The following is a 15684-nucleotide window of genomic DNA, read 5'->3' on the forward strand; positions in this document are numbered from 1 at the left end:
TGGATTTTATTATTCCAGCACAACCTCTAGAGCATTGAACAAGAAGAGTTCAATGCGGTGGATGTGATAATGGTGTTATTTACAGGAAGGAGCTCGCTAAAACAGTACATCCCAAACAAACCGACGCCGTGGGGTTTCACGCATTGGGGACGGGCAGGCACAACCGGTGCCCTTTACCAGTTCGAGGTATACCAAGTTCGAGGTATACCAGGTATACCAGTTCGAGGTATACCAAAGAAAACTACATTTTTGGACTTGGGGTGATACTGTCCTGAGCATCTGCTCTGAAATACGTTCAAATGAAGACTTCAAGGTTGCAGCTGACAATTTTTTTAGCTCTTTGAACCTTGTTGAAGGGCTAACGAGAGGAATACAGTACGTTGGAACTCTGAGGCAAAATCAGCTGAGAGACTGCAAACTCCAGCATGAGAAGACTCTGAGAAAAGTTGGCAAAGGCTCACATGATTACAAAGTTGACAATGACAAAGGAATTGTGGTAGTTCGCTGGTTTGACAGGAAAGCTGTCACCCTAGTGTCAAACTTCGTCTCTGTTGAGTCAATTCAGCAAGTCAAACGGTATGACCGGAAGACCAAACTCCACATTGACATCACACGCCCGGCAATTGTTGGTATGTACAACAGTTTGGGGGAGGGGGGGGATCGACCAGCATAATTATCAGGTGTCGCTGTACAAATACACCATTCGATCGAGGCGCTGGTACACGTACCTCATATATCATGCTACCTTCATCTGTGTCGTGAATGCCTGCAATATTCACAGGCGCCAAAGCCATCAGCTGAAGGAGCGGCCACTCAAGCTCAGAACCTTCATTTCCAGTTTATCAGAAAACCCAATCTCTACTGGAAATGCGCCAAGAGGACGGCCGGTCAGTCTGCCTTCGCCTCCGATGAAGAAGAGGAAGTTCACGCCAAGTCATCCCCAAGATGACGTTAGAAAAGACGGGGTTGGGCATCTTCCAACTATGGCGAGCAACCGACTTCGATGCAGGAACTGTGTGCCCAGGGTGAACACATTTAGCACGGTTGTGTGCGCGAAATGCATTGTAACTCCGAGTCTGAGCAAGCGACGCAACTGTTTCTTTGAATACCACAAGCCACGAGACTGCAGCTGGCCAGGACGTAGCAGAAAAGCCCAGTGTAGCATATTTGATATGTTCAATAATTTTTTACTGGTTTGAAATTTCATTGTTCTTTTTGTATGAATGTACTTACCTTAGCCATAAATAAAGGCACACAAGTTTCTACAATTTTAATTTGCCTAGAAATATGTTTGGGCTTAAATTTCTCAAGCACTTAAATTTGATTATAATGCAAATAAATGCAAATGTGCAAGCGAGCTGGACAAGAATGACGAATTTAATTTCATTATAATCATAACCTTAAAATTACAAGCTTCACCGTTGTTGGTGTTAGACTGGTGGCGGCTGATAAAACCCGTTTGCTCTACTGATGTCTAACCCCTGGTTAGCTCAATTGGTAGAGCGCTCCACCTGTAATGGAGAGGTCCCGGGTTCGATACCCGGACCAGGCGGATCTTTTCGGTCGCGCACCAGTCACCTAGCTGCGTTTGGAGATTTGTGTTTGTCCTTTGTCCCTCTTGTTCCCCTTCTCCAGGGATTATTTTCGTCACTTAAATTTAGTGCTTGAGAATAGGTGACAATTGTAGCGGGCAAACGCTGGCGGCACGCTTTCCCGTGTTGATCGTGTGACCAATGAGTCGCTCTACTCGCTCCACTTTAGAATCCCCTAAATTATACTCGTGTGAAAAAAAAAGGATTGGGGTACCTGTAAAAGAAACAAAAACAACTAGCATAGCCAAGGTTTCTTCTTCTTTTTTTTTGTGCTGCTTTTGGGGAACATGCACACCGATATCAAATTATTTTAAATCTTTCAGTTTTCTGTTGACAACAAAAGGTTGGCACTTTTCAAGTATAGGGACACTTGATATAAACAGTGTATTAAGCTCAAAACATTAGGACATTACAACCAAAACTATACTGTGTATATATATATATATAAAGTGGCTATAATGAAGACAAAGTGCTCAGGTGGCAATTGTTTGTATTCTTTTATTTTCCAAACCTGATTATACAATTTTATATTGAAAATATTTTCCTCTAAAAATAAATAAAACTCATAGAACAACCTTGTAGGTACTTTTGACACATTGCGGAAATGGAAATCTGAAAAGGAATCTTTTTCCAGCACCGGACTATCGAACTATAATAGTTATAGTAATGATACTTTCAAAAGCCAGAAACAACCCTTTGAATATGAAACAAACCAGAAAACTTACATGGAAACAGGGAACGTTTAACCAAAAAACAATGTTATGTATGCATTACAAACATATTAAGTCATCAAAATATGCAACATCACAGTCACTTCACCATTCTAAAACAAATACCTGAAAATATGTATAACACAAAAAGGGATATGGTTTACACCAAGCAAGATACTGCGCCATAAAACCAAAGTTTCAACAATAAAAGAAAGTATGAGTGGGTACCCAAAAATAACCGGAATGAATTTCAGGAGGCCGGGCATTCGTAGTACCAGCATCCACCTCTTGCAGCACCCTTCCCAAGTTAGTTTGCGGACCGGCGGCGTCTGCTAAGGATCTAGTGGCATGTTGTGAATTTCCCCAAGCGCTTCAAAATCATTCCTTGTTTTTTGTAATGTCTGACTTGAAGGACCTTCCACATCCATAAAATGATTTCCTTTCAAGACTTTTCATACGGGTGAACAGAAAAAAGTCACACGGGGCGAGGTCCTGAGAATATGGGAGGTTGAGAAGCGGTGTCATGCCAGGACAGTGTCTGCTGAGGCATTGTTGTGATGGAACTATCATTCCCCCTTTCCCTCCTATCGGCGCATTTCTGCCTTACTGAGTTTCGCAAGTGTCGCAAAATTCCCCGGTAAAGCACCTGGTTAACAGATTCACCAAGAGGAACAAACTCTGAGTGATCAATGCCCAAATATTTTTGTGTTCTTGAGTTGAAGAGGTTAAAGGTCGCCCAGAACGAGGTTGCTCATCGATCAAAAAATCACCAGTCTTAAAGCGAGAAAACCACTTGCAATTTCTTATTAGCATCTTCCTTGTAAGCTCTCTGAAGCATTACAAGAGCTTCTGGCACAGTTTTACCTAAAGCAATAATTCACAGCCCCATGTTGTTCTTTCATATCAGACATTGAAAAAAAAAAAAAGATTTTGAAGTGCTTGGAAAAAATATTTGCAGGAGACAATGTTAGTCGGCAAACTCGCTCGGAAGAGGTGCTGCAAAGCGCTGCTAGCGGCGGAAGCTGGTACTACAAACAGCCCGCCTTTCAGAAATTCATTCCGGTTACTTTTGCATCCAACCTGGAACGAATCACTGCACCAAAAGCTTTCGATATATGCCATGTTAAAAAAAAAAAGATGGCAACCAGTCAAAGAGGCTCAATAAACCTTATGAAAAATTGTTTGGTGATCTGACAACACTGAGAGCGTCGCCATTTTAATGTTGGCAAGCGTCGTCGGTACCAAAGCACGGCGGAGGCATCAGAGAGAGCCGTACGGGCAGTGTACGATGGCGCAGCAGTTGTTTTCCGCCTTCTGACCATGAAATGTGGACAAACAGTTTAAACAACCTACCGCAACTGTCTGATGAAGCTTTAGGAGGCCTGTGCACGCTGGCAACAACGTCGTCGAAGCAGCGGAGCAAGTCCTTCGCCTTTGCTGTACAAGCTTACACACTGCGGGTTGTCGCCAGCGTGTGCACAGGCCTCCGAAAGTTTCGTCAGACAGTTGCGGTAGTTTGTTTAAACTGTTCGTCCCCGTTCCATGGTCAGAAGGCAGAAAACACAGCTGCCGCGCCATCACACACTGCCCTCCACCGTGCTTCAGTACCGACAACGCTTGCTAACATTAAAACAGTGACGCTCTCAGTGTTGTCAGACTACCAAGCAATTTCGCATAAGCTTAATTGAGATGAGGCAATTTTCTCTGTAACATCAAGCAACATCAGCCACAGTGTGTGCCCAAATAATGGCAGACTTCGATAATTGGTGCTGCAGCTACCATACTCCATTCACCTCTAAGCTGAGACTGTGGTGGAAGCTACGTCCTCGTTAGATTAGTCATACGCCTTTCTTTTGCCATATCATCACGCTCCCGGCCATACCCACGCGCAAAGAGTTGGGTCAGGTGATAAAAGCAGTGATGTGATTGGTCATAGCCATTTTGGAGCAGCTGTTTGAGCAGCCAAAAGTTCATTTTGGAGAAGCAAAAAGAGCTCTTGGAGCACAACCGCACACTTCATTTTCATTTATAGCACTGCAAATGTGAGGAGAGATGGCAAATATTAGGAGAACAAACACCAGCTGTTTAGTTGCTTGTGGAAGCACCAGACACGGCAACAAGACAACGACTGATGAAGAACAGCGCAAACGGCTGTGGATGATTATTTTAGGTACGAAATCACACTGAAAAAATGTTAAAATACAATCATTTTGAGCACCTAGATTTATGTGTCCTTCAAGCTCTAAGCGGGGTTGTAACAAAACTGCAACTCTTAATTCAGACAAAAAAAACCCATAAAAAATAAACCTACAAGAGTCCATATATACCTTCTTGCACCCCGTCTCGCTCTGGAGGAGTACCTTTCCCCTTAGTATGCAGGTGTGCTGCGGCGAAGCAAGACACGCAACATAGCGACGCCTAATTTGCGATTGTTGCTTCACTGCATTACACCACGCGGTGAGAAGCGCACTCAACAAAGCTAACTAACCCACCAGAACAGACCACGAACACGAGACTTGTTGTGAAACTTCTAAGCACTGTCAGTGCTTGGTGCGAAATCAAATTGAATAGTATGTTATTTGAGACGATTATCGAAAGTCCTGAAAACCCGCACGAGCCTACACTAACGATTCGCCCCGGCACCGAGGCCTGCAGCTGTTATATTTTCAGTATTATTTAATTGAACTTAAGTTCTGGTGCAATGTTGGCGCAAATTCCTCACATTTTGATCAAATGTAGCAAGTGTAGCAGAATAAGCACTTAGGCACAGTTTGGCACAATTGGCGCAGCAATCACATCACTGGGTGATAAGAGGGAGGCGGCTGATTGGTCCGGCAGGGTGAACATAGTATAGCTGGTGCACACTTTTGAAAAGGGTCTATTCAAGGGTAGCTGACAAGCTGTTGTTGGCTGCAATACAAATAGCAGAAGCGCATACTGCAATGTTCACTCGTCTCCTATGATATTGATATAGCCTTTGTTCTTCTCATGGGCAACACTGGATCCCACCGCTGCCTGCATGTCGTGGTCGAGACAGGTTAACGACGGCAACTGATTCATTGCATACAATACGTGGTTCTGTGGGTTGTCGGGCTGGTGGCATCTATTACATGGTGGGCCTTATCTGCTAACCCTCTTTCGCATCTTTTTGCTGGTGCTTGCCACATGAGGTGCTGTGCTCGGCGGTGGGCACTGGTGTTTCCCACTACAGTTCTAAATCACTATAAAAAAACAAAACAAAAAAACAGGGTGACAAACCTGTAACAATGTAGCAAACATACTTGTTTTAGGCTGGCTTCACACGAAAAATATTTTTCAACATTTTGACATTGCAAGGCGAACAGAATTCTGGAAGTTTCACAATCTAAACCAACAAGCACGCCCCCGAAAGGATTAAGGATCCATTCCACCGCCTCGCCATGGTCTGACGAGCAGCTGAAATCTCGTTACATTTTGAAGTAGCAATAGCTGCAATTCCAGTCTCCTGAGTTCACGAGCAGCAACCGCTGAAATAGCAACATGCTATTTCTGGTATGATCACTATCCAAAAATACAATTAGTTCATGCTGCATAGACCCAAACTTTCGGAGTGATCACTTGCAACTATGCCTATGTCCTTTGCTGATGCACCTAGAACCATAAATTACAAAACTAGAAAAAAATTAAGCAATCAAATTTTGTTGTCAATTAACCTTCTAATCCTGCAGTGATAATGAAATTAAACTACAAGCATATACAGGTTCATTAAAAAAATATGTTTAATATCTATCTTGAGTGAATTGCTATATTTTTATTGTGAATGTCCCATTCTTGCAAGCACATCTAATGCAGTCATTGAAATGTGACAGAGACATCTTGGGACATTTGGGATATGAGTCACCTTACCACGGCCATTGCTAGCCTGGCTGCAAACATGCCAGTTGACAGTGTCACCAAATGCTTCACCAGGAAAAATACATTTGTCTCCATTCATTTACGCCGGCGCACCCACACTGCCAAATGTTGCTCTCCTAACGGTGTAGACACCACGCATCTGAGAGAATGCATGAGGATCACACCGTCCACACTGTACAGCAGTCATGCCGCACCAAGGGAGAGGGCTGCCATGGGCACGCCGAGATACCGGGTTTGCCGAGACAGCAGAGGCAGCTGTCTCGAATAGTGCTCCAGGTGTCTACAACCATAGACGGGAACAGTCGTCTATTGTTGCCATCAACTGTCCCAATAGGCAGATCTCACTAAGCAATCCACGCATGCGTGATGCCGCTATAACTTTAGTTCACAGAAGGCAGTGCACGAGACAGCTCGTGTCGTCTCGTCACGTGCAAAGCTCCAGCGGGGTTCTCCCACATGCAGATTAAGTTTCTTTGATGCATTGTGGCAGCGGCGGCTTAATGAAACTGGCTGGTGAGATTGGTCTATTCAAAGGCAAAAAGCCTGAGGCTGCTGCACATCCAGTCGTTCCAACCATGCAAAGCCTCTTTGTGTCCAGGCCATTGGATTCTCATGGGGTGAGATATTTTCATAGTAAAGTATCTGGTGTCTTCATGTCACACCTTGGCGGTTTTCGACACCCATGGGCTATATAATTTCTCTTCACTTTCAAAGAATTCTGTTACATCAGAAAGATGAGAGGTTGAAAACAGGGATGGAGAAGAACGTCAGAGGAAAGGAGTGGTGAAGCAAAGCGACTGACCGAATCGTCCTAGGCGAGCCAACGCAGGACACCTGTTTGTGCAGGGCGTGGGCTGGGGTGGTGTGTTGCCTAACCTGGGTGGCCTTTGAAGGAAACCTAGCCCGGGCTTGGCTCAACTGCCAAGACCCCAGTTTCATCAGACACGGGGACACCTAGCAGAGCCAGGCTTGCAGGGGGTCTGAACCCATGCTGGGCTCGGGCCTCATGGTGCTTGGTGACACCACTCACCAAACACCCACAAGCGCACAAGTCTCCTGTGGCAACGCAACCCTGTAAAAAGGCATTCAGTACATGAAGTAGATACTGATCAAGCCAAGCGAGAGATACACTTCAGCTGAAAAAAAAATGAAGGCTCAGCTCAGACATATGATAGATGCCCAAGTGCAGTTGTCTGTCAAAACCAATGTATTTCACATGCTTTAAGTGAACTAAAAGTTATCATAGATAAACTCAAAGCTACAAAGCAAAATGTACCCAAAATACTGAAAGCTGTGAATGCACAGCTTTCTTAACCGAAATACCTAAGAATGCTTTTATTTCACTTGTCTTTCTAATTAAGTGACATCTCTTTTTCAGCTACAAATGGAATGTGCTCATGTGAAACCTATAACTCCGTGCTAAATCTGGGTCATTCCTCCTCTGCAGTGTGCTGGCTTGCTCAAAATAAAATCAGGTGGCCTTATCTTGGTCTCAACAAAAAAAAATTGTCAAGGCTAGTGCTGCCGTAGCAAAGCTTTTTCTTGAGGCTTCGTTAGATAGACGGACTGAGTTACTTTCGAACAAACCAGCCAATAAATAGATTATGAACAAACAGAATCAAGATTACACATTCCACTGAAACGAGTAGACAAGTGAAATCACCAATTAGCTGAATGCACTAAAATATTAAGGTGGGCTAGTTGGATATGCATTTTCGAAATAAATAGCGCGAAGGTCAACAACAAACGGACGGTACAAGCGCTAACTCACAACTGTCGTTTTAATAATCACACAGAAGATGAGAAAGAGGTAGCGTTTTTCTCTCGTCTTTCTTTTCGGTATGAAAATTCCCAAAATGAAACGGTCTTGATGGAAGAGGAAGTAACGTTGAAGGAACTGAGAAATAACAATAAAGGAAGAAGGCGCTACGTTAAAAAACTGAAAATTAGCAGAAAGAAAGGAAGAAGTTGTCCACAGTGAACCAAAGAAACCACCTTAAGTAGGAAAGTTAAGGTAGTTGAGTTTTTTTTCAGTCAATGCCACTGATGGTGCACTGACACACGAGTCCTCCTTTTCTTTTATGGCCAGTGCCTCGTATATTTCCCTTGATGTCTTCTCACGATACCTTCGAAGGATCCTTGCCTCTGTAAGTTTCGGCTTGCAGTGACAGTCTCTTACGTGCACTGCAAGATGCCCCGATGGTGTTGATTTGAGTGACGCAGCGTGTTCACGTAACCTGGTGTTTACACACCTGCCAGATTGACCAACATATACTCTGCCACAGGTGAAAGGGATTTCATATATATATATATATATATATATATATATATATATATATATATATATATATATATATATATATATATATATATATATTCATATTTACCTTGCCAAAGCCAGGTTTTATATGAAATCCCTTTCACCTGAGGCAGTGTATATGTTGGTCAATCTGGCAGGTGTGTAAACACCAGGTTACGTGAACACGCTGCGTCACTCAAATCAACACCATCGGGGCATCTTGCAGTGCACGTAAGAGACTGTCACTGCAAGCCGAAACTTACAGAGGCAAGGATCCTTCGAAGGTATCGTGAGAAGACATCAAGGGAAATATACGAGGCACTGGCCATAAAAGAAAAGGAGGACTCGTGTGTCAGTGCACCATCAGTGGCATTGACTGAAAAAGAACTCAACTACCTTAACTTTCCTACTTAAAGTGGTTTCTTTGGTTCACTGTGGACAACTTCTTCCTTTCTTTCTGCTAATTTTCAGTTTTTTAACGTAGCGCCTTCTTCCTTTATTGTTATTTCTCAGTTCCTTCAACGTAACTTCCTCTTCCATCAAGACCGTTTCATTTTGGGAATTTTCATACCGAAAAGAAAGACGAGAGAGAAACGCTACCTCTTTCTCGTCTTCTGTGTGATTATTAAAACGACAGTTGGGAGTTAGCGCTTGTACCGTCAGTTAGCTGAATGCTCAGGCGGTTGTAACCTGCCAACTCAGTAGCCTTCAACAAAAACTCTTTTCACTGCATCAGTTGGCATAGTAGATGTGAAACACGTGCACAACAAAGACAGGCATTGTATGATGGTTCCCACATGAATCGTAGCTGGCGTCCTATGACATGTGACATGGCACGTCCCGATGTCGCATTGTGGGGAGCTGGCCGACGCAAGCAAAAATTGCAACCTCATATTTTGGTAATTTCACTGCAGTGTCAGGTGTATGCCGTTTGAATGTTTTTGTGTTCTGCGAAGCTACTGCAAGCACCACGAGTGACAAGGAAAGTGTTGTGATATCACCATCTCAACTACAAACAAACAAAGCATTGCAACAACGACAATGATGCCGAGAAGCGGTGCTAAAATGCTGAAAGGTAGTGCATGCTTTGGTTTTGCTGCATAATTGGTTTTGTTTTAAAGTTCAGAAGGTGAAGAGGAATTGCAACAGTCAGGGTCCTCTGGGGTAACAACCGCTACGAAGTCACATAAGCACTGTGGAAGGTGTTAGCTGTGCCAGGGCTCACGTTTCATAATGACGCACTGTGCCTGTTGTCAGGCGCCCGTCACTATATACCTCAAGCAGTGCGAGAAAGATGTGCGTAGGTAAACAGTAACAGCCAGTCAAGCAGCACCAAAACAGGACCTGGAAGGGTACATGGGCTCATCCAGCTTTGACACCAGAGAAGCCTGAGCCAAGCTGGGCTTTGAGTGGAACCTCAGCAGAATCCACGAAGGAGGACCAGACAAGCCTTCCTTCATGTACGTCACAAAAAGGTGCCTACCACACACTTAAGTATACAGGAGGTTGAATTTGGGACGCAGTCTTCCCTCAAAATAAGCTTTAGTCACTTTCCATGATCCCGAGTGTTGCTTGGGGTCTCGTGAAATGACAGCCCCGGCAAGTTTTTGCCCACAGGTACCACGACAAATGCCAAAAACAGCACCAAGAATACAAGAACGCACGAGAGGCTTATTTTCATTCACATTTTCTGCCTTGTATAGGAAGGCGACACACCCTTGTAGTGATAGCTGGCAACTGGCAATTGAGCAGGCATTATCAGTATACAGGAGGCTATGCTCTATGACGCCTATCCTGGGGCCCTATGTTGCGCTTTTCGGACTCCCACGGCGACTAGGGAGAGGGAAGTGACGTCAAACACGCAGCAAACGCAGATTGGATGTTGATTGGTGAGAGTTGCTGATGACGAATTTCCGCAGAAGAAAACAAAGAAAAAGTGAGCTTTGTTTTCTTCTGCGGAAATTCGTCATCAGCGACTTTAACCAATCAACAATTAATCTGTGCTTGCTGCGTTGTTGACGTCACTTCCTTGTTCCTAGCCGCCGTGGGAGTCCACGAAGTGCGACATAGGGCCCCAGGCAGGTCAGTCATGAAGAGCTTGGCACAAACCATCTTCTGGAATCCCGGTGTTGACAAAGACATTTAAGACCATATAAGAAGGTGCGAAACATGTGCCCAGTCCTGTTAAATGCCCCTGGTGCGGGTTAGGGTCAGCTGATTGGATACCAAGCAACGATGAACATGGCTTATATTATGCCGTACAGCTGGAGAGTTACGTGATACTGATCGACACAAAGCGGATAGAAGCATCGGCCGCGACCACAGTGGAAGCCCAGTGCGACATCTTTGATTGATTTGGACAGCCAAGGACACTTGTGTTTGACGACAACAAACCCAGATTAATAGTACTGTTTTCAAACAGTTTTTACAACAGTCATGTACATCACCCCATCACCCCTTTGTATCAGCCGCAGTTCATCAGGTTATCCGAGCATGCAATATGTGGAGACAAGGGGGAATTTATGAGGTTCAACCTCACAGTCTTGAAATCAGGCTTGCAAGCACTTCCCCGCTGTTGTTGAAGTTCCACTGCTGCAGAACCTTAGCAAAAGATAGGAAGTATTCTTCTTAACTGTTATTTGGCTACCACATCAGATCCCCGATTGATTTTTGTCTATATGCATTTGGACTCGTCCCCGCACAGTGGAGGCAACCATCCTTTTGGTGTGGGACAGACTGTGTGGGCGCGCAGTTTAGGCCTATGGTGGATTCCTGAAATTGTCTGCTCACTTGATGGTATACGAATGACAACAGTAGGCACCTCAAGAGGACAGCACCAACACCAGGTAGATCAGCTCTGGACACAGCTTCCCCACAAGTGGGCCAGCCTACCTGTAGTAGTTTTTTGTTGGAGAGGCAACAATGTTGGAGGTTCGGTGTTTCAATCATCAGGCTGCTCCTTGGCAGCAGGAGACATCCAAAAAGCGCTGGTAGAGCGGCCAGGTGATGGGGTACCCTGATGGGAGACGAGTAGTGGCGGGGTTCACAGTCAGTGCGAACCCTGCCAACGACAAAGCAGAGGTGATTGACTTTTAGGTTTAGATTTCATTAATTATAGAGCAGAACATCAGAACTGAAGAACAAGAATGGCAAAGAGGTGCAAGTTCGGACTCGAAATTGCACTCGTAATAGTGCAAATAGTGTCTGTGACGATGTAAGAAACTAGTAAAAGCCAGTTATTAGATTCTCCTTTCCTTAATTTTTTTTTTAAACAAAACCCCAAGAAAGACATTAAGGGGGTACAGAATCGAAACTTCGAATATTTCCAGAACACTCGAAATAAGTGAAATATGATCCACGATATCCGTAAATGATAATGGCACGCTTGTATTTTTAGCAGATGGCTATATTTTTTGTTCCAACCGACAGATTCTGGCGAGCGCTTCAAAAACAGCCATCGAGTCGGCACGCAAATCTCGGGATATTTACCCGTAACGTCACGCTCGCAACGTCACGGGCCCATACGAGGCCAAGGGTATAGTAATTACGATCGCCGTCACTAGGTGGCGCCAGCTTTATCGTCAGCGCGTTACAATTCTGACAAGTCGGAATGCCCGAGGTACGGTGTACTAGACCTGATACGTGCTCCAAGCGTCGCTCGCTCCCGCACGCCTCCATCGGACACGCCACACCGTGGTGTAGCTCCTGATGGGCCCGTGACGTGAGACATTCCAACAAAGCTCAGACCTCAACTACCAGGTGGTAGTAGGACATTTTTTTATTTGTTTTAAAATTGCTTTTCTTGCATTTATAGACGAAAGACTGCTGTTTGTGAGCTGCTGTCATGAAGCAGACCATGTCTACACAAAGAAGTCGCTAAAATGTTGCTTCCGTACCTCATTAAAGCAGAACGAAAAACTACTGCTTTCCCATTTTTAATATTTTTTTAACAATAGGTATAGGAAGACTACAATAATAAAAATACCAGAACACAACACTTATCTTCTAATACACACAAGTGATCAATGAGAAATGATATTGGAAAAACTTCATATCCGAGGAAAGTTTGTCATAATTGAGATAGTCGCAATCAGAGAAAGATGTTGACTTAATGGCGGCTGTTGTGGTCACAAGCATTTATGATAAAAACGTTTTCTTAGAAGAAAAATCGAAAGAGAAACAATTAATTTCACAGCACTGCGATTCACCGAAAGCGCCCGTCTAGAACGGAGGAGATGCTAGCTCGTCCGCGTACAGGCAGCCATCGATAAAGCTTCGTGTCGCATGCTGGTGCACGCTCGTTCTTCAGCATATGGTTTAGAGCGAAGAGGCCAATGAAGACAGCGGCCGTATTGTAAACACCAACTTCTTGGGAGGCCGGAGCTGGGTGGCCATCCTGCGCGCTGACTATATTCCATTCATCCCTAAGCTGAAACTGTGGTGAAAGCTACGTCTTCAATGGACCAGTTATACATCCCTCTTTCGCCACGTGATCACGCTCCCGCTCATATCCATAGACCGAGGACTGGGTCAGGTGATGAAGGGGAGGCGGCTGATTAGTTCGGCGGGCAAGCAGTTCCCACTGCAGTCTCAGCTCAGAGCCGTGTTTAGAGGGTGTTTGGTCAGTGCTAGGCGCAGGCAGAGCCTGGGCATGCACCAGAAGCAGAAAGTGGGCTTGACATTCTCTCTTGACCAACCAGAAGCCTAAAAGAATCCCTAGTGGTAGTAGCGAGAAACTGTTTTAACCATAGGTATATGTTGGTGTATGGTTTTAATAAGCACGTAAGTGTGAAATGTAGTGACCCTTCATGGTTTAAAATAGGGTGCACAGGATGTTACAATCATGATCATGCAGAAAGATGTAAGAAACAAATGTGCCGCTCAACTCTGTTTTGCTCGGGGAGAGTGTGACCGCTCAGACGGTAGATTGCCGGCCTTCGGCGCACGGATTATGTCGATCATTCCGCCAGTCGCACTCTTTCACCATAATGTTGGATGACCGTGATTGAAACATCACATGTACCACATTTTCAGTCACCGAGAGTTACTCCGACGCACTTATGAATTTTGTTTCTCGCAACCACCGCCAGGGTATTATTTCCGGCTTCTGATTGGCCACATTCGAATTTGTGAAGACGCCCTGGAACACGCCCAGCCTGCTTTCGGTTAATGGCACTTCCTCATTTGTCTCCTATACTTCCCAACGAATGGCCAAACTTTCTACATATATGGGTCTGTCTCAGCTTAAGGGTGAACGGAGTATAGGGCAGCGTGTCTCAATGCAATGAAATTTCGTAAAGTCCAAAACCGGGTACAGCAGAGCGACTAGCCAAGGGGAAAAGATCAGAAGGTTTGAAAGGCCCCGTCTTGCAAGGCAGACTGGTAAACGGAACAATCACGGGCGTTGGAACACTGTGAAGAACATCAGGGGCTTATTTACTGTCCTAAAAGAACTGAAGGAACACAAGTGTTGGAACACTGCAAAGAACCTCGAAAGCTTATATATTGCCCTTAAAAAAAAAATAACTGAACGAGCACGAGCGCAAGAGCGTTGTGAAAAACCGCGGGGGCTCTTTTTGTGCCCAGAAAAGAGTTAAACAGTCGAAAAAACGGGACGGGCCGACAGGCTCGGCCAACGCACCAAAATATAGCGGTAGCTGACGCTCCGAAATATAGTGGTAGCTGACGCAACAAATTGTAGTGATCCTCTGGTGGAGAGGCGACGATGATGGAGGTTCGACGATCCGGCTGTTACTTGGCAGCAGGAGACATCCAGGACGGGCCGGTAGAGCGGCAGCGCTATGGGGTGTCCTGATGGGTGACGAGGCAGAGGCGATTGACCTTTAGATTTAGGTTTAATAAATCATAGAGCAGAACATCAAACCAGAAGAACGCAAACGGTGAAAGAGGCGCAAGTTCGGGCTCGCGCTGGCGCTTGTAAAAGCGCAAATAGCGCTCGTGACGACACAACAATCTAGTAAAAGCCAATTACTACGCTGCCACTGAATCTCAACCTGCTACTGAATTGGAAAGTTCGCGCACTACGTACGTACAGCCAGAAGATACAACCACGACGGGTGCAGCTCAGACATTCAACCAGTCCGAGATTGATGAGAACAGTACGGGCGACACAGTCACATACCTCTGAGCATGTTTACCCTGCCGATCCTCGGTCCCAGTGTTCAATGGTTCAACACGATCAGATATACAACTAATAATTTTTTTTAAATATTCTTTGCAATAAAATAGGTCAGAAAGATATCCTCACCTCAGTTCAGCAAACACCCACGCCGCTTGTTGTTGTTATGGTGCCACAGCTACACGCTACACCCCACCACGGTCCACGGCTGTCGAGACTAGTGTTGCTGCGCGCGCTGACAAAATGTTTATTCCACCAATTTACGCGAATTGCACAACATATGTGATCTTGGCGGATCTTAAAAGATCACGAAAGCTAAGGAAGCATATCATTTATAGTCTTCCAGTAGTTATCCAAGTTACTAATATCATTTACGACTGCCTGCACGTGAATTACAGATTCGAAAGTGGCTACACCCCGGTCGTCACCTGCAGAAAGGCGGTCATTCCACAGCGGTTTGGGGTCGTAACTCGCCTTTTGGGGTAGTCAAAGCCTCCAAAGCGCCATTTGACCACCCAGGGTAGTCATGTTTTCTTAGAGTGTATTGATGTTTTGTGGAAGAGCTAAAGTTCTCGAAAATTTCTCTCAATGCCACGGAATACTCACAGGTACCACTGACATTTTCATGGGGTTTGTCCTTGAGTTGTAAAAATGTCCCGGATGAAAAAGGGTTTCACAAATGTAAACTGAAAATAAAGGTTTAATCAGCAAACTCTGGCTAAACCAAATAAAGAGCGAGGGTCAAGACAGCAAAAAAGCAGGCGGCGATGTGCCAGAGTAACAGCAAGCGAGAGCAAGACTGATTTGACAAGGTCCCGCGCAGCTCCTTCTCTAGTGTGCGTCTCCATATGCAAGCTTCGGCTCAGAAGATTTGAGCATCGCGAGCTCGGGGCGAGGATGAACACGCACATTTGAGTACAAGAAAGCAGGACGAAATGATAAAAGTTACGTCCCGAGCAAGAATAAACGGGAATCTTCTAGGAGTCCGTAACCGAGCGTTGCTTTCTCGGCCCTGCGCGCGGCAATACCAGCATTTTAAGACTGCACACA

The sequence above is a fragment of the Ixodes scapularis genome, unplaced genomic scaffold (genome assembly GCF_016920785.2).
Source record: "Ixodes scapularis isolate PalLabHiFi unplaced genomic scaffold, ASM1692078v2 PGA_scaffold5__190_contigs__length_132052651, whole genome shotgun sequence".
Taxonomy (NCBI): domain Eukaryota; kingdom Metazoa; phylum Arthropoda; class Arachnida; order Ixodida; family Ixodidae; genus Ixodes; species Ixodes scapularis.